The 20,688-nt window shown below is 38.9% G+C and overlaps 1 long non-coding RNA gene across 5 annotated transcripts in view; it reads right to left on the bottom strand.

Annotated features, from left to right (window-relative positions):
• Nucleotides 1-11: 11 nt before the first annotated feature.
• The window catches only part of LOC114017280 (uncharacterized), a 66,419-nt gene continuing 45,742 nt past the window's right edge, over nucleotides 12-20,688 (bottom strand). For 2 of the 5 annotated variants that reach the window (XR_008731766.1, XR_008731764.1), the window contains 3 exons: nucleotides 7,857-8,019; nucleotides 4,701-4,776; nucleotides 12-4,337 (listed from right to left, as the gene is read on the bottom strand). This is a non-coding gene — a long non-coding RNA (uncharacterized LOC114017280). Of the gene's footprint in view, nucleotides 4,338-4,700; nucleotides 4,777-7,856; nucleotides 8,020-9,401; nucleotides 10,101-20,688 lie in introns of those variants that run through there. The other 3 variants (XR_008731768.1, XR_008731767.1, XR_008731765.1) reach the window with 3 other exon arrangements.

Raw genomic sequence — 20,688 nt, 5'->3', positions numbered from 1 at the left:
GAGCGGGACGCGGAGCTGGCAGCCCGCGGGGAGCGGGAGCTGCCGCTCTGCCCGTCCGGCCGCGCCCCGGGCAACGGGGTAGACCTGTCCGCTGTGCCGTGCTAGCGACTGTAGTTGTTCACTTTCAAAATAACTGGGCGCGCCAGCCGGCTCAAACTACCGTTCAGCGTCAGCTTTTTGCTTCGCAAGCAGGTATCCCACTAAAACAACCCCCAACACTGCACACTGGGTTACAACAAGATACCATGTTAAACAGCAGTTTCTGACAAGCGCTATTTTCCAGAGATTTCTGAAAAATGCCCATGCAAGTTTCACCAATTCCTTTCTAAACTGAGGGCAAACCCACCAGTCCCCTGACACTCGGAGAAAGACACCCACAGCTAAGGTAAAACACCCTCACTGCCAGAAGAACACACCTTACTTCATTCTGTGTTAAAAAAGAAAACCCAAACAATCAAACAAAAGAACCCTTCAAATAAAAAAGCCACAATTTAATTGTAACAGACTTGAATTTAATACTAAACTGACTTGAAGGCTTCCAAACAGTTAAGACTTTAAACTCCGTATAAATCAGCACTGTAGTTCCAGACTATTTCAGATGATTATTTAAGCAGCAATACATTAAAAAAATTGTACCTTGGTGTGTTAACAGAACATTCCCTCCAAAAGCACAGCACTTCCAGCTCAGAAGTCACATTTTTCTTAGTAATGCTATGATGAAACTACAACTTCTGTCTAACAGCAGCTGTTCGGAGCGGCGGGGGGCAGGGGAGGAGGTACCCGAGCCCCTCCTGATTTCAGCTTTGTTATACAGCATCCTGAACAGCAACAGCTTAAACCTTAAGAGAAGCTAGGTAAGCAAAAAATTCTTCAAGCTCATGCAAGGAAGCCTTCTCTCCACCAATGCTGTCTTCTGCGTGACACACACACCCCTCCCCTGAGGCATTACAACCCACCGCTTTATTCTTTCCATCTTCACAGTAAAGTTCTCAGATTATTTTTTTTTTCCTTTGGTCATTTTTCCTGTTAACATTATTTAAGTAATCTGGAAATGATGTATAGATGTGGATGTATGTGGCAGCGGAGTATATCCTATGAATCCTTTTAAGTGTGATGCTAAGTGGGATGTTTAAGTGGGAACACCCAACCTGTAAAAACCTAACTGAAAGAGATAATTACCCCACTGTAAAGACAGGGAGATGGGGACAGAGAAAAGAAACTAATCTGTCTTTGTTAATTGTGGAGACAAGAAGAGATCTCAGAGATTTTGGGTTATAGAAGTGTATTCTAGCTAGAGCAACATCACCACCTCCTCTCTCCTTTAGGCCGTTTTTCAGTTCTCAAATGGAAAAGGCAATTTAAAATGTCCTAACTCGGGCTCTGAGGAGCTTTTCTTAGTGGCAGTAATGGTGACAGCGGAAATCGAAGGACGTGTAGTATGTTACAGCTTGTGCTGATGTCAGTAGGGGTAGTGGAAGCGTGGGGATTAAAAACCACGACAAATTACCAGATATGCTGCACAGAGGAACAAAAATGCAGCTGAGCTTGTAGCATGCAGCATCTACCAACACTCCAGCAAGGATTCGTGTTATTCTCTCCCTATATACACAAACATTTTCATGATAAAAGTAGGGAACTTCAAGGAATAACGCAGGACAAATCAGTGTGCTAACTGGAGGCAATAGTCCAACCTTTTCAGGCATCTGCCATGGGCATCGCTGAGCGACAACTAGTGATGTTTTGTTGGACAGTTTGGCTTGTCACCTCATAAAGCTGAAACAGAAACAGCTGCAAGGCACAGGGCTGTGGAAAAAGAAGAGAAACAACTGTAACTTCAATGATTTTTAATAAGAACCATCTTTGGCACTTACACACTTTTGGCATTAATACTTCTAAGCCACTAGATGGCAAACGGCCTTTGGGGCAGCCAGACACCCCGGCTAGTCCCCTCGGCACATGCCTGAGGTTAGACTGGAAGTGAGTATTTTCACTCCAGGAGCATCTTTCACATTCTATGGCAGGTTATGTCAGAACAATAGTTAGAATAGGCCAACTCATAACAGTAACATGGCCAAGACAAGTCAAAAATCAGAGTAAGAGCAGTATTTCAAACTTATAAATTGACCTATCAGCTAACATGATTTTATTCGCAACTGTGCGTGAGCAGGCTTAACAACTGAGTTAGAGAAAATGCTTATTTTTTAGTAATGTATTTTGAGAATAGGTATAACTCCAAGGAGGACCAAGTTACTGAATGCCTGGCATACAGTGTCAAGAAAGCTTCATGAGAACGTGCAGTCAAAACAATTGCTCTCCAATTCCCACAGCAGGTGATGCCCACTTAGAGCATTCCTGCATCCTCCCACTGCAACATATACCCCTTTTGGTTGTCCTGAGGCACCTGCTTGTGGCACCATACCCTAAAATAGTTCACTTTCCTTAACAGCAAAGGAGGCAAGATTAACTACTACAAAGGTCTTCCAGGGGCTGGATGTTCCTCCAGCACAAAAGACACACTCCTTGGCTTGGGACAATGGGATAAATCCTTGTTATTATTAGAGGTATGCGGAACCTTGTTGTGGTTTAACACCAGCTGGCAACTAAGTACCACATAGCCACTTGCTCACTCCCCATGGAATGGGGAAGAGAATTGGGAAAAACTGTAGAACTCGAAGGTTGAGATAAGAACAATCTGACAATTGAAATAAGATTTAAACATATAACAATAGTAATAATAATAATGAAAAGGAGACAGAAGGGGAGAGCAATAAAATCCAAAGGGAAAAGAGAAAAAAAAAAATAAAACCAACAAAAATACCCCAAGTGATGCACAAACAACACAGTTGATCACCACCTGCTGAATGATGCCTAACTGGTCCCCAAGTACTGATCAACAGGCCCTGGCCAACCGCCAACCAACCACCCCCACCCTCCCCCAGTTTATATACTGAGCATGATATCCTATAGTATGGCATGTCCCTTCGGCTAGTTTGGGTCAGCTGTCCTGGCTGTGTCCCCTCCTAGTTTCTTGTGCCCCTCCAGCCTTCTCTCTAGCAGGGCCCAAGAAACCAAAAAGTCCTTGACTTAGTATAAACATGACCCAGCAACAACTAAAAACATCAGTGTCCTATCAACATAGTTCTCCTAAACAAGGCATTGTACCAGCTACTGAGAAGAATAAAAAACGCTGTCCCAGCTGAAACCAGGACAAACTTCTGTGGCAGAGAGAACCTCTTCAACCTACTCCAAAGCTGAACTAGTCCGAAAAGGCCAGACAGCCGTATATACAGACCTTTGAGTGAGTTGGGACTGTTCCTTCAGGCTTTCGAAACAAAAAATCTTCATGTTTCAATATCTCAGTAGTTGTGTTCCACTTGAGTTAACTGTATTTCATTACCCCATTAACAAAGTACTTCAAGATGAAAGGTGGACATTTACTTCAAATCACAACCTTTGTATAAATTGATAGTCAGAAAATTTAAAACCTGTTAAGGGCAATTAAAGACCTTCCATAGTATCACCTCACTCAGAGGGGAAATCTGCTTCAGGTAAAACATTACAGCTACTTTCCTTCAAGACAAAAATTCCCAAATTAATGACAAAGTGAGACTGGGAAGCAGGAAGCTATTAAATCAGCCGCGAGACCTTGCAACAAGCCTGATCAGTTGTGACTTCTCAGATGTTCTAAAACAAAGATCTCATTGCAGAACCAAACTCAATCCATATAAAGGATCAGTAGCAAATTTGCATGTTATTACTCCAAGTAAATACTGCACTTGAAAGTTTTTAATATATCTTAATATCTTCATTTTATTTTTGTGGGTTTCCTTTTCCTTAAAGGTCCCTTGAGGAACTGGGTTTGAAAACCAACTGTGCTATGAAATCATATGCAAAGTTCTCTGCCGCTGCCTGATACCTCCTAGAATAGTGCATGATGTAACACAAAATGACGGACTAGGCTGTGCGCTAAAGACTGTAGATTTCTGCAGCTGCTGAAAAAGCTTTTCGCTTTGCAGTCAGGACTGATTTAAGAAACAAAGAAAACAAATACTCAAAAACTCTGGTGCTGGCTGAGCAACCTTTCCCCTCGATGGCACCCTGTCCAGTTGATTCAGTCCACAGAGACCAGGCAGGATTCCTGACACCCATAGGGAGCAGCCAAATGCTGCTGCTCATGCGCTCAAGCTCTGCTCGGTGCCTCTGCAGCTGGATGGAGAGGCTCTGAGGGCAGCAGGCCCGCCCAACAGCATGGACTGCATTAAAAGATGGATACGCATTCCTCTTCCCATCCCTCTGGCCTGCAGCGTGATGCTGTCCCACGGCTGGACATGTGGTTTCTAGTAAAGGAGATGAGTGGGTACAGTATGGGTTTTGCAGAGCTCACTTGTCACAATATCATGCTTTCTAGGGAGCATGATGCTTAACAGAACTGCTCAGCCTCTGCTACAGTCCACACTCTGCCATTTCATTAACGAGGACAAACTATTCCTGGGGTCACAAAAGATTGTTTTCTTTATACTGCTTAGAAGAATTGTGCCAGCACAAGGCAAATTATGTTGTCTGGTTTTAATTTTTTTTGTTTCTTTTTCAAAAATTATGCATAGAAGAGATCTGTCTCTCTGGTCCTGATCATATAAAGCTTGTTCCTTTACAGAAATAACTAGGTTGGGGTCAAAGCAAAGAGTCACATGGAGACTTACCAGACTGCGCACTGTATCTCGTTACGCTTTCTTCCCTCGTCTGAGCACCCCTCTCAGATCACTGACGTATCTGGGCCTGAGGATGTAAAAATTCCAATTCAGTACAGAACTGCAGGAAGCAAAAGGAGGGATTAACAGGCCATTTACCACCAAAGGACACACAAGGATTTTACTGCTGTGCCAGTTTCTCTTCCTTCCAACCAAAGTGACCCCAGAGGGCTTTTTAGATTAGTTTCCTCAGGCCTTGTGGGCTGAGTTAATCTCTCTGGGCATGTTAAATGGTTAAGCAAAAATTTGCATTTTTTTTTCTGGCTGCATTATTAGTCCAGTAAGGATTTAATTTACATCATTTCTTTGGGATGGAGGAAAAAAGAGGCTTTCTGAAGAATGCAGAGGAGTGTTTTTTTCTGTGATACGCAATATTTGAAAAATACAATCTCTTGCCTTTCCAGAGTAGCCTTTGACTTTGTAGTGTTAGCAATAATTTTGCCTCACACATCTTCACAGTGCACTGGCCTTTAATGCACTGTTTATATGTAGTTCGATCAGCTGGTTTTGCTGCCTTATCAATTTGCTGCCTTTCAAATTAAACTTTTATTTATTGAAAGATCTTATGTATTAAGTATATGGAAGACTGAAACTTCCTTAAATGTAAAATGTAATGTAAATAAGCATTCAACTCAAAGGAAAAGCAAAAAAAATGCAGCAAATATACAAGTCAAATAGTAAAGTATTAAGGATGGAGTAGTGCTAAGTTTTCAAAAAAGTGTCAAATTATTACACTGCATAATTTGCAGTATATTAAGAAACAGCGTATATTGATTAGAAGAGCAAAAACTAGTGTCCTGCACAATGCTGTCTGCTTCCAGTAAGCTTTACACTTCCCTTGTTTGCTTTGCAATTTTTAAATCTGTGAGCTAAAGCCCCCAAGTTATTTAATCTGGGAGAATTAATAAATTACAGTAGGTTTCCCACTGGAACTGGCAAGCTCCTTGCTTGCAGTTCTTGCGAAATTTGCACATTCCTTAAACATGTACAGAATCGATTCTGCATAACCTTTACTGTCCTGTGTATTCTAAATACTAAAGTATTTCCTTTGCATGTATTTATATATGTTCAACTGAAGATGGTGTCTGCCATGCCTTCCTCAAGGTTAGAAATTCCCACCCTTTTCACTATGAATTGCTTAACAGTCCCTGCCCTACCTCTCTCAACTGCTCAGGAAACTTTGTATCAGCCCCTCACTTTGAGAACTGAATAAACAATTTATCTAATCACTGTGTGCTTTGGAAGCCTATCAATATATAAAACGAGGAAACTATAATAGAAGATCTCTCTGTCTCTGTGGAAAGTTTATGGTGTCAGCAATAATCACAAATAAGAAGTTCTCTTGCGGATTGTTTACCTTGTAAAATATTAACTGCCTTAATTTATTGTTCATGTCAGATACATGCAATTTCAACTATCACTACGATGAGTACTGTTTCTGGATGGTAGTACATCTCAAATCCTAACCTACAAAACTGAATTATAAAGGTGGCGATGAGTAGGTGCTGAAGCAACACACACGTTTTTTCCTCCTTCCTATGCATTCTGTAAGATTAACCCTACAGTTATACTTGCTGCTGCAGGTTTGATGTTGACTAACACATTACTAGTGAACATACAGAAGTGTTTTTTAGAGCATAAGAGCCATAGTTAAAGAAATAGATTTTGCAGCTGTGAGCAGTTGCACTTGAAAAATCTCAACTAGCTAGTACTTGGTATCTTCGCACTAAAGAATCACTCTACAAGCTCCAAGCTACTTCCCTTGGTGAAAAAATGTATTTGAAAGACACAGAGGTGCTGAAAGCCTGCAAAAGAGACTTCTACTTGCTATAGAAACACATATGTTCACAAACAGTATTTGCTTTAATAGTCATATAGTAATAAGGCTCTGTTCATTAGAACAGTTCACAGCTGATGAGTACTCTAAAGAATGATCCTCCTATCTTTTAGAATTAAGAAGTGTTACTAAACTTGCTTTGACCTCAGCATGACTTGTTTGCACACTGAATGGCCTTAAGCCTTTTAAAATCAACAGTGACAATAACTCAATGAATGCTGTAAAATACACAGAATGGAAGGACTCAACTGGCAAGTGCTTCTGAAACACACATTAGAGGAGTTCAGTTTCTGAAAGTGAACCGAATACAAGATATTCCTGTAAAATATTCCAGTTTCTCTTTCCATTTTCTTCTTTGAGCCACCTGGAGGCTTACTTTTCAAGTCAATGGAGATATGCAGGAGTTATACTTACTCCTGACAAAATGGAGTATTTTTCCTCCTTTCAGTAATTCAGCATCTAATAGGAGAAGAGTAACTTAATGGAATGCCTCATAAAGACTGAGAATGAAGAATCTGTGAGTCACTATACACTTCAAAATTACGTCTGTACGATATTATGTAATATTGGGCGTGATCACCTGTAGAACAGAATGAGTCAGATATCTCTTCATGTCATTCATTTCCATCTCTCTTGAGAGCTGACTTCCATTCTTCACAGAAATAACCCCTCTGAGCAAGGCAGCAATCAGTCTGACAAATTGACAGAATAAAAATATCTCCATCCCCCTTTATGGGACCTCCTCTGGCATTCGTGACAGTTACAGCTAAATGAAGTACGTTTTTTTGACTCCTCTTATTCTTTAGTGGTAAGCAAGGAATCTTTTAAATAAAAGAATCCCAGCATATGTTTATGTATCCAGTTTCAGAAATTCCCACATTATCCTGCAACAGTTAAACTTCACTTTCAATACAAAAAACTGAAATCCAATTAGAAAAAAAAAACCTCACTAGCAATACAAGAAGCACAACTTAACACTGTGCCCCACAGACACCTCTCAACTACCAATAAGGGAAAAGGAGAGCTCCCAAAAAGGCCTATTTGCCTTTTAGTGGGAGGTCACCTAAAACCAACTTTTCAATATATGGGAACAATACTGAAAGTCAAAATAATCTCTGCCTCTAATCCAGATGTCCATATAGTCAAGTTACTGAACTTCACTGCCTTCATTTGAATTGAATACATGACTTCAGTGCACGTTTTGCTTTTCAAACAAAAGTACAATTACTCCCTCCTAGCTCAAGGAGGCCCAAGGGCATAAGAGATCTCACCTTGACAAGTCCTGCTGTCCTCAGTTCATTAGGAATAAGACTCTGCTCCCCAAATTCAGCTTCACTGCCATCCTAGCTGGCTCAGTCTGCAGACTTGCATGGATCAAACACACACAGGATGGCTTAGGTCTAAGGACACCAGCTGTCCCCAAACATCACTGTTCTGGTGGAGGACAAATAGAAAAGACAAGTGAAATTAGTCGTCACACGAGACACCTTTCTGCAAGTCTTCAGACACAAGATCCTGCGTCGTGCTAACAATGTTAGGGGATTTCCCCAACCTTGTCCCTTAAGAAGATTGTAAAGTAGAACTTCCCTCTTGCCTCTCTACTAAATAAGCTGTTGTGTTATATTTTCTCTTAAAGACATAATCCTCTCAGCCTTGCCAATCATTCTAAGTTTGTGTGCTAAGCAGTCAAATAGAAAGAAATACTTCCCTCTGTTCAGCCAAGTTGTAACCGTATTACAATTGAACCACAATGTGTCAACACTTTGTCTTAGTTTGGAGGGAAAAAAAAGAGAGAGATTAACACATCTACTCTCACTACTAAGATTTAGTTGGAAAGGGCTGATTGTTTGGGGTTTTTTTTAAGCAACAAGTATATTGGGCTAAATTCACGATTGGAATAAACCTCTAAAGATAACAGCAGCAATCAACTGTTGCCTCAGCTGGGCTATGCATTTTTGCTTCCTCTCTCTCTTTGCAGGTTCATGGTTTGTTGCAGAGAATAAAAATTTGCCTGTTAGAACAGAAGATGCTGCTGTCTATTAATGCAGTCCAGAACATGCCTACATCCTGGTGAAAAGTACCAAGACACTCAGACAAATTATTAGGCAGTTTACTCATATGGGAGGTATATCTTCAACATGATGAGGAAGGCACTCCAGACATATTTAATGGGCTGTGTTTATTTCCCCTGATAATCATATGAGAACCGCATGGGCATCTTGATGCTGGTATCTTTATATTCTCTATACTTCTTACATTCCTAAGAATTTATGCTATGAAAAGACCTATGTATCCTATCAGATATTCCATTTTACCAGAAAGTCTGCATCCCTACCAAGAGTCCTAGTTTGACTTGTTACCCAGTGGAAGAGAAGTTGAAACTGAACACAGTCAATTCTATAAGCCATAAGAATATAAAAACCCATAAGAAAGCAAAAGTAACCCAATCAAAACAAAAACAGGCCTCCTCAGGTTTAGCTAAGCTCAAAATCCTTGAGTAAATTTATTGTCCTTGCTAAAAGGGAGAAACTCTGGATGAGCAGCGGACAGAACTGCTATACCGTGGTGATCCAAGGTGCTGGATATCCCTCTCTCAAACACTGGGCTTCACACACAGCAACATACATGCCTGGTAAGGAAAGCCATACCCTGGCTCTCACAGTCTGCCACTGCATCTTTTACTGTTACTTGCATCAGATAAATACCACGAAATGCAAGAAATTTCATCTTCCTGACTTTATAAACATTATGTTAGAAAGCTAAAGGCACAGCATAGAACACACTAGAGATCTGGAACCATAATCTGTTACTATTACCTTTACTCACTACTCTGCAGCTTGCAGGTCATGGTACCACAGTTTTTCATAACGAGATGTCAAAAAAGCACTGTGTACTTCACCATGCATTTTTAGATCCCCATGTCCACCCTACCTAAACATAAATTTAAAATTCCTTTCTTAGAAACCAATAATATCAGAGGCTTATTGTAAGAGATGTCACAAGAGTCGTCCAAGGTTTTCATTTATGGTAGGATACTCCCACTCACATCCTGAAGAATGTGGAGAGGTTCAAACAAAAGGAGCTGACCACATGTCTGAGACTAAACCAGCAATGCATATCATCACCTACCCACACCATACTCCTAACATTTAATGTCTGTTATGAAACAAGATCCTTTCCATCTGCATGCAAAATTACTATTATGTTATCAGTCTTGCTAAGAGTTCGATAAGAAAAGCAGGAAATTGTTCGTGGCAAACTGACTCTTGAAATCCTTTCCCTCACAGACACACAGAGAACCTTGCCACATTCCTATGGAAACATTTAGGAATAGATGTCCCTTCTGACTGTTCCACTGACACTGTATCCTCAGACTTTGACTTTAATCACTTCATCCCCTCTCAGATACCAAATCCTACTAGGCTTTGTTCTGTAATGTTGTTGCTAATGTTTTCAAATGCTATACACAGGTTTACTGCAGCCTGGGAAAGTGCTAGTCAGGAAATTATGTAAGAAATTAGCCTTATTTTGTTACTGCCATTCTGGCAGTTTTCCACACAGTTATATCACTAATTGCATGTGATTATCGTCAAAGTGAGCTCTTTTAACCATGATACTAAACAGTATAACTAATTCTGTTATACAGATACAGAATACAAAATTTGCAACAATATAGGCCCAAAATCTGAGGTGCCTTGGTAATCCATCATGACAGAAAGTAAACAATCCTTTTTGTTACTTAAATCTTGATTTTTCAGCAGTCTATTCAAAATTGCTTTTGTCCTTGCATATTGTTTTTTCAAACTTGCTTTTATTTATTCACAAGAACATTTACATTAGCAAGATGAAATCTGTTGAGTATGATTTAAATAAATGGGCATTTTAAAAATATTTTTATATTTTTCTACCTCCCCTGGACCGCTCAAGAAGAATGGTCTGCTTCTTAAAGACCATCATCAGTTGTGACTGCTAGTTCCAGACTTGTAAAATTCCTTCTCTTTATGAATGAACCTGTTTGCTTTGAAGTGCCATTTACTGGTTTGCTTCCCTTGTGGACATTACATAGTCTTTCCTGTACCAAAAGAAGTGGAGCAGTTTGCAGAAGTTACAGGCTGTGAAAACTGAAATCTACACCGGTGGAATTGTTTCTGAATAGTTATGTAATAAGAATTGTAAATTTGACAACGGAGAACACTGCCAAAGTGGCGGAAGCTGTTCAAAACCCAAAATTTTGTTCTAAGTATATTTCTAAAATCACAGGCTGTTTCCTTTTTTTTTTTGTAGCTGACACACACATGAAGATTTGGGGTGGGGGGTGGGGGGGGTGGGTGTCAAACTCATTCATTTTACTTGCTTTTTCACAATCCAGACTTAGGTTCAGCCACTTTTCACCTTTGAGACAAAATCCTTGCATCATTGAAGAGAGAGAACGCTAAATCATTCATTTAAAGGTAAATCAAATTTGATCACCTTAGTAATGTAGAAACATGTAAAGAGGGTTACAGCTGGGTAGTGCAGTAGAAGACAGAAAGGCTCAAAATGTAGCTAAGAAAACAGTAAGCTTGCTCTTTGCTAATACCATCATCACTGCTTTTGTTCAAATGCAAACAAAGTAACAAGCACAGCTGTGGAAAAAACAAGCCCTATCCTAATAGTGGGGCACAGGCTACTCATGCATGGCTACTCTTCCACTGGTAAAGGGAAGTGCTCGTTACTCTTACACTTTTTGTTTCAAAACTGTAAAGGAGATACTTCTCAATATACAGTAAAACAAAAACAAAAAAAAGAATAAAGTTACTTCAAAAGTGACTATGGAAATGGACAACAGAAGAATGTTTAATACTTCATTATATTGCAAAAGGAGGAAGATTTTGAAAGCAAGTGAGACTTATTGCATCAATCATTTTTTAAAGAATGACGATTCTATATTTAGAAAAGAAGTCAGACACTGGATTTCACAACCATATGTGGAAAACATTAAAGGGAAAACTAGATGGGATTGCCAAGGCAGTATGGGGCCAAGAACTGCTATTTTTTTAAACCCACCAGTAACACCAGTGGGGGCCAGGGAAGTTTCACACAACTCTCCTCTACAACTATTGCTGCAGTAAATTTGCCTAGCAATATGCAAAAACTGGCAGCACTGGACTGCTACAGAGACTGAATTACGCTGACAGCACCAGAACTAGTTGGGCAATTTTGGGACAGTTCCCAGTGTTACTGCCCAATCTCTGCTGGTTTGTGAGTAAATAGGAAATTTCAGTCTAATTACTCCAGTGCACTTTGTGAGATGAATAGACAATAGATGAAACAGCAAGACTTCCCAATCTTCCCTTGGTAGTGCAGGAGAGGATTTTTACAGTCATTAAGCAGTGCATGTTAGCCAGAATTTTACTGCAAACAGTAGAAAATTTGTGACTATATTGTCAACATAGATAACAATGAATGGCATTAATGTGCACTGTTATCACTTTCTTCTGCGTGTGTACCAAAAATAGCAAAATCTTGCTCATAGCTCTCAAAATATTACTTCATTATTAGTTCCTCCCTTTTTGAGAAAAGATTATACCTAGTGAAAATCTGTACAACTTAAGAAAGCCAAATGTTCTTTTTTGAGCCCATTCAGTTCTGCCAAAAGGCATATAGTCATGTTGGCACTTTATCCCATCCTCTGCACATTCAGGGCATCACATCAATATTGATTAAATGTCAGAATGCTCAAGGAAGACAAGCAAATAGAAGCATGACAGTCAAATGCTACAAACGGCACTGTATTCAATCAGGTCATCTTACTGTTATCTTATGATTGCTTTTCCCTAGTATTTTCAGCCTGTAACTTAAGCTGCTTTTTCTCTGTAAGCATATAATGCAGTATATCTCTGCATAACCAAGTACAAGTTGCAAAATGATGAATCATGTGGGGTGGGGGGGAATGAAGCAGACCATTTCTTTGTAAGATTAAGAAACATCTTGGGATTTTTTGTGAAAACTACGCCATTAAAAATTCCTAAACTTCCTTTTCATCCCAATGTTTCCCAGATACTTTGTCCTTCACAAAAATGTATTTGCCCCTGGGGAAAACACAGTATTTCCACTGGTCAAACACTACATCTTGGCAGGGCAGAAGAGGAAATAAAGCATATTTAACTAAGTGAAACTGTAAGTTGCATTTAGATACGGAAATAGTGTAGAGAGCCTAAGAGTGAATGGCTTCCTCTTAAAAAAACACGGCATAGAGGTTTTAAGAGCCACAGCTTGTCAGCTGTCTTCCTTGTTGTCACTGAAGGAGCATGCTGGCTCCTTAAAAGGATGTCTGCATGATGCTTCCATTCTCTTAGGCAAAATATGAGAGGGGTCAAATGACTCATTATGGATCAAGACCTCACAGGACCTGCTAATGCTGCGTCCCCAAGCAAAGGGTGAGCACATGTAGAACTTCTCACAATACTCCCATGGGAACACATGTTCTGAAGGCATCAAGAGGAAATTGGGAAGACTGAAACCTGGCACCCTGGGAAACAGACTGAAAAGGGTTAGACACTGAAAGGACAAAATATATAGTTTTAGTTTACTGTTTTGCCTTCTCAGCAAAACAGCAATCACAAGTCCAGAACTAAAAGCAGTTCTGGTAGTAAGTCATACTCCCACTACCGGGAATGAGGATGCTGTTACTTAGCAATTCATGTTCATACACTGTTGAAGAAATGGGGGACAAATCTGCACATATCAGCACACCAACGGAGATTTCACAATTAGTATTTTTATATTATTCTTCTCAAAATCAGCCAGGACAGTCACATTTCCAGGATGACAGCTGTCTTGACTGACTGATTTTTTGACTCACTACCCATGCAGTGACTCTTTAGCTCCTTTCTGTCACATTACAAAACTGTAAGCATTAGAGATCTTGTGTACACCTGCACAGAGAGAAGTACTTCCCATTTACTTAAGACATAGCAATACAGGATGTACTCTAAATCAGTCCCTACATCATGTATTATTTAATCACTTCTGAAGGCACTGGCTTTAAGAGATTACATACTATGCTTCTATACCTATATAACCATGGCATTTATCTGAGTACTGGACTTTGTTCTAGACTCTGTTGCTTGCCAGCTGTTATTCTGGAATAGATAATGTAAATAATTAACAGGCAGCACATTCTTCCAGCTGCTAATTCTGTAAAATAATTTCTCAGAAGTTACCCCAAAATTAATTTAACACTTATTATTAAGTATTTGATAATAATGTGTGGTAAAAGACCTGTAAAAAAAGACTGTAACAGAACGAACAATGCGCAGGAAGTACTGATTTTTATCTTGCTGGCTTTCTGCCTCTATTTTCATCAAATTCTTCAGGCGTGATGACAGTAGATTAAAAAGCTTTTTTTGCATGCAGACAGTACTTTTCTAGCACTCCTTCCTGCACTTCTATCACATCTCTGTTAATAGCGATATGTTTTTATTAGCGATGGGGCATCAGTAGCTACTGCCACAAGCTGAGTCACATTCAGGTGTGCACTGCTGTTCAGTGCTGTTCACTCCTACAGCTAGCCACACAGGCTGGCTGTTCCACACAGAAGATGTCCACATCTGGTGAGGCAAACCAAAGAGACAGTCATCAGTATGCTCAGATCCATTCCTTGTACACAGAGTATTTTTATGAGCCACCACATATTTCAGAGGTGGAATCCACAAGGTTTTAATTTTACACTTAGTTATCAGAACTAGTGGCCCCTTCCCTGAGGTGTTCTCAGACCTGAGAGCTGCAGAAAAGCCCGCTGTAACTGCTCACAATGGAATAAAAGCTGTTCTAGCCTTTCTAAGAGCAAATTACTTCAGGCAGGCTTCTGAGCAGATACCGATACCGGTAATGTTGCTGGTACAGACACAAACTTACCCATGTCTAGAAAAACAAACCTCCCACAAATATTTTATCAGCCATCAGGCACTTTGCAAGGATCTGCATCTCATCACTTGCAGCTTGGCCAGGATCTAGAATTAGTGAATCCCAGTTAATAAAGGCTCACTACTTAGTAAAGAATTCAATTCACAATTAAATCTACACTTCTAAAATGGGAGTTTAAAATTAGCATGTCTGTAGGTTTTTTTAAGCTAAAGTACCCAGAAGTTGTAGTATATATGGACTGAAGCACGTTCTAGTAACTTATGCAATTAACAAAAATACAAAGTTCTTTAAAAAGTTAAAACTGCAGCCCCATATACTGTCTCAAACTTTGCCCAGCCACCCAAGCAATCGTGTTCACCCTGATAATAGCTGTGAACTTCAACTTTAAAAACATTAAACTGATACTACTCAAGTGACATACTATGTTGAATTTGTTGAGCGAACAGTTAGGCTCCTGCTATTTGAAGTCTTCACCAAAAACCCTCTAAGTTTGCTTTAATGTCACTATTGACACATTGACGAAGCAAAAAATACCCATTACTCTGTAAGAGTTAAGTGTTGTGGATACAGCAGGTCTTAAGAGCTGAAGGCATTCATTACTGGGACGCAATTCCTGGAAAAGCTTCAGGAAGCCCTTTCATTAACAGTGTTAAATCAGTAGGTATCATAACTTTTCAGTTACACAGTTATTGAGCTGTTTTTTCAGTACCTGCAGAGACTTCAAATACATGGAAAATTCGGTAAACCTGAACTATCAATTCTGACTATTGTAAGGTTACTAGATCATATTTTGCTTGTACGGGAACACATGCATTGTGTTCTCAGTATTTGCAATATTGCTGCAAAGCCAATCTGGAGACTGTATTGACCTCTGCTGACGTTCAACACCGTATGGTAGTATATATAAAGGTACTGTTCTGGGGCAATTCTTAAAGATGAAGTAACTCTTGTCTGAACTTGACATATTAGATGGTAGCCAAGCCAGCAGCCTGAAAATTTAAGTAGGTACCAGTTAAACTCACTTTCCTCTTGGATGACCTCTCATTTCTAGTCGGAAGAATCCCAGATGAAAATGCAGCTCTAGGTTCAGAAAATTTCTTTTCTTCAGAAACTGCATTTTTATCATAATGCCACTACCATGGATCTGCTGAAAATTGTAAAATTTATAGTTCTTTTCTAAACAGAAGCTGGTGGGTGGGAACAATACGAGTCCTTCAGCATGACTGGCACTCTATTGATGGAGATAAAACCCCCAAAAAACTCCTTCCATGAAACAAACAGGCCTACCTTGACACAGAAAGAAGCAGTAATATTCGCACACAATTAAACAGAATCTCAGTCCACAGCCATCAGTGTCTTTTCAAAGATGTTCCAATTAATCAAACTGTTTAACCAAGAGTGTTTTAAGTGCCTCTACTACAACATCTAAGTGCCTTTACTATGGTCTTGTAATGTGATTAATTTTAAACTGTGACTGGATAGAAGGTTGACTGTGTTGATAATCCAGTTATGTCTGGGAATTACTGTGTACCAGTTGATTGGATTAAGACATGAACACAGAATTAGGTACCACTTGCCACAGTTACATCATTGTAGGCTTGTGTTTGTGTCATGGGGTTTGCTGTAACAGACGATGCAGACAGATTCTGAAGAGACTGATGATTCAGGCAAGAGCATTCCTTTGCTGTTTAGGTTAATCTGTGAATAAGCAAAGCAGGAGTTTATGGGAGAGGCATTATATTCTCTTGGATTAACAAAGAGAAACAAGCTGGTTTAATAAAAACACAAGTCTCACTTTCAAAATTTTGTCCCACTTTATCATCACTGGAACAACCAAAGTAAGTCACACCATCAGAAATATTTCTTTTTCTACTGTAAATATACAAAATAAGCTGTGCATGTGTGGGGTATACTTTCACCAGCCATAGCTATACTGTCATGGCTTAAGAGTGCATCAAAACAAAAGCAGCACAAGGATGTAATTTTGCATGGTATTACCCATGCACACTACCAGACATAGCATTTGCGGGTTTTACAATTAAATAAACCCTAGGTAAACATCTAGACTGCTTCTCTAACCTTACCCTTCTGTCTCTCAATAAAAATTGCAACTGCTCTGTAAAATTTAGAGTGAGAAAATTATATGCATTTATTATTGTCTTTTTTAAAGACATACCTTTTGGTGGCAGGACAGATATTTGCAGCTAATTTGCTTCACATCACTGTGCATTTTTCAGAGGTCTCTCCCAAGCATTTTGAGAGTGATTCAGCAGTAATTCCAAAGCAATTCTCAGAAATTCTTTACCGTGTATGGACATCGAAATTTCTCCCCCCGCCTCCTCTTATTTTTTCTCAGCATGCTCTGCGACTTACCAAATGAGTATAAGATTTCTGCTGCAACTTGAAAATGGACTGTTTGTTAGGTTTGTAAATGTCATTTCACTTTGGGTTTAGTAGTTCACCATTCAGGAGGAAATACTACTTACTGGTTAGAGAGATAGCTGTGAGTCAAGGCACCAGGCTTGATTCCCAGTGGAGTTCAAGACCTGTGAATTCAAGCACTCATCTGCATTTTAAGTATTTTCCATTATAAATGGAAAAGTGTACTGTATACATATGCAAAAATAAACTATTTAACAGCAAAAACTTTGGAGACTCGCTGTGAAATACTGAGAACTGAGTTACGCTTCTAACCTATAAAACATTCATAAATATGCATGGGATTGTTTTGCAAAAGGAAATAATAGTTGCTGAAATGAAAGGGCACATAGCTCTTATAACTTCCCTGATTGATGAATATAAGATACAATTTTATTTTAAGCAAATTATAAAATGCCCATTTACTAAATTATGAGTTAGTGAAATTCTCACATACTTTGTACATTGGTGTTAAATAGTTTAAGACAACACAGGATATACTTGTAACCAACCTCCAGTCCTGGTATTTCTACAAGATATATGAAAGCTGACCAAAATAAGTCAGTTATATGAAAATATATTATATACAAATATAAATAAAATATAATATTGAAAAAATCAATAAAGTTATTACAGACTTTAAAAAAAAAACAACAAACACCTTGTGGTTGTTACTCTCAGAAGACTGATTTTTAAAAAATTAAACCATGGAATACTGTGCTTGGTTCTGTGAAAGGACCACTTCTGCCCATTCATTACCTGGGTAATGGTACTTCTGTCTTGAGATGTGTTTGGGTTAATGCCTCAAGCAGCATTTTTACAAGCAACAGTTATGAATTCTAGTTGCAGTGACCCATACACAATACAGAACAAGCAGAAAAAAAACCATGTTTCTCTAAGTCACTGACCTCCCTGGATCCAGACAGAGGCAGAAAATTAACCTTAAGATATCCTTAAGGACTATAAGAATCAAAAGAAGACATAAACCACGGATACTATTAAATGCTAGGCTTTGGGACTGGGCATTGACTTTTACTGTCAAACTGTATTACTGCTGCAGGCACAAGATTCACTACAGACTTCTGTATTGATTTTGTTGAACAGCAATCAAGAGTTCAGTATTTAATGGCATGCAGCTCAAACCGAAGCTTACTGCACAGAGGTTTTAATCAATTAAATCTTCCTATTACATATTCTCATTTACTCTGTGTAAGTGCCTTGCATAAAAACATAAAAGAATGATAATGTCATTTTGTTATCATTAATACTCCATGAAATTCCCTTTACTCATTAATTTAGTAAGATTTATAGATCTTCAGTGTGCAAGGCTTTAGAAGCAGTCTAAAAATTCTGTCACAGATTTTCTGCATGACTTCTCATCTTTGCAACTTGGAATTACATAGCTGTAATGAATGACAAATTGAAGCGTCGGAGAGAATAATTTCTTCAGTTACACAGCACCCTGACAGTCAACTTGACCTTATTACATGGGGCCTAATTAAGATTCCTTTGCCATACAGATTTTAAATGACCACTATTGATCACAGCTACAGCACTGAAGATAATAAACCCTTTCTCCAACACAAATGAAGTATACTTTATCTTTGGCAGAGATAGTGAAATCACCAAAATAAATCCACCATAAAGCTGAAAACCCACTAACAATTACAGACTTTTCTGTATATACACTCTTCAAATTGTGCATGAATGCTCTTCAACATGTAATTACATGTACAGAAATTCATTCTGGTTTTACCTTTGCAACCTCTTCACGATGATGACTTCTGATAGAGACAATTTGTTACTACCATAAGACCAAAGTAATGAAAACCTAAATAAGTGTTCATACACTTGCTCAATCCCTTGCAAAAGTAAAGAGAGATATAAAGTATAATTATGTGGAGTGTTAGGTTTGAAGGAGACATTTAAATATTAAGAATTACAGTTGATAATACGAAACGGGAAGAACTATTGAAATCCATTTGTGTGAAAAGCAAGCTGAGATCCTGCAAGATAATCTCATATCACAAGATATGAGATTATTTCTCACAAATAATATCAAGCAAAATAAAATAAATCATTACATACTTGAAATGTGAAAAGGAAAGGAAGCAAAGAGACTAAGGCTTGCAGGCAATAGATGACGGTTGTAAACGTGAAGTGACAGCATAGTCTGAAAGAATTTAGATACATAGCTAAAAGGCAGACAGTACTACAACAGCAAAGTCATATCCCTTGATACAAAGTGAAAAGTATGAAAATTAGCTAAGTAGATTAGGTGTAAATAGCTTTTCACATCTTCTTATTAAAAGGGCAACTGGGATCATGTTACAAATGCAGCTGCTGATAAAAAACAACGAGTAGACTGTCTCAGATCAGCCAGTCTGAATGTTAGCACATGGATGAGATAGAGTTTTGATTGCATAACAGAAATTATTGGGGGCGGGGAGGGAGATGACTAGAAGAGAATGAAATTGGAACAAATGACCATTAAAAAAAAAAGCAAGAATGATCTTGTCCCTTAAGTCTGCAACCTCTGAAGAATTACAAATGTGAATAATAAATAGTAACGAGCTCCCTGAAAGAGCTAAGTGATAAACACTTTTTGATGCTGAGAAAACTAGGAAACAAACTAAGCAGATGTAATACGTTTTCTACTTAAAAATTCAAACCTGTTGTCCAACACTGTTGAAACTGTTTAGCTCTTTCTCCTCCCAGAAGAATGTTCTGACAATATATATCATGAAATATTCTTTGAAATCACAGGTGGTGGAGATATGAAGCAAAACAGAGTAAGCTTATCAGAGAAGTGATAATTGGCCATGGTACTGAGGCAAACTCCCACTCAATGTTGTGTGTTAACTACCAGAAATTATCACCTCTGTAAACAAAGTTTCAAGTTTTAATAAAATACACATTCTGTTGTTTTACTGTGCTGAAATTACTGTGAATGGAGTTAAAGCAGGAAAAACTATTACCAAGAAATTATATCTGCAAAGTGCAAAAGAAAATACATTCCTGGAAAACAGAACAAGAAAAAAACAGTTAAAACAAAGATGAGAAAGAAGGGCAAGGAAGTTAAAAAAAAAAGAAAAAAGAGCTGTTTGTTGCTTTTCCCACCCTTCTCATTGAGCTCCCTGCTAACTGATGCATGGTGCCCTTGATTTTGTTGATCACCTACAGTACAAAGCAGGGAAGGCTTTGTCAAGTCATTGTACTAGTAATACAGATTGTACATTCACATGAAATGGCAAATGGTAACAACCAAGAGCCAAGGCAGGGGGTTATTCATTCACTGTAGCTTTCCTCAGCCTCAGCTGGCTGGGAAGCAGGGTGATCGCTGCAGACACAGCAATTGACTGCAACAGTAGATAGCCTAAGTCAGTGCAGATCCTTCTGTGTGGGTACCTGCCAATAACTTCAAGAAGCTTCAATTGTTTAATCATGAGCAACACCTGTGCAACTCTAGCCAATAAAGGTAACACCACAGATATTCAGGTGTACCCTGTTGGTTCCCTACCCAAGACAGTTTGTCAAAATCCTTTATGAAGTAACACTTCAGGCTCTTTGAGCTTCAGATGCCAGAAACAACGCTTCACGCCACCAAGGGCTCCTTAGCTATCAAACATGGAGAGTAACTGCTGTCTGGATGATTTGGCTTTTTGGTCCATTTAGAGATAGATAATAACATCTCTTTGCAACTACATTGCTTTCTTATTCAAGACAAGTCAAGGTGGACAACTGTAAAACAGAGAAGTTCAACTATGAAAAGTGTGT

The sequence above is a fragment of the Falco cherrug genome, chromosome 4 (genome assembly GCF_023634085.1).
Source record: "Falco cherrug isolate bFalChe1 chromosome 4, bFalChe1.pri, whole genome shotgun sequence".
Lineage (NCBI taxonomy): Eukaryota > Metazoa > Chordata > Aves > Falconiformes > Falconidae > Falco > Falco cherrug.
This window is presented reverse-complemented; position numbering and strand designations above follow the sequence as displayed.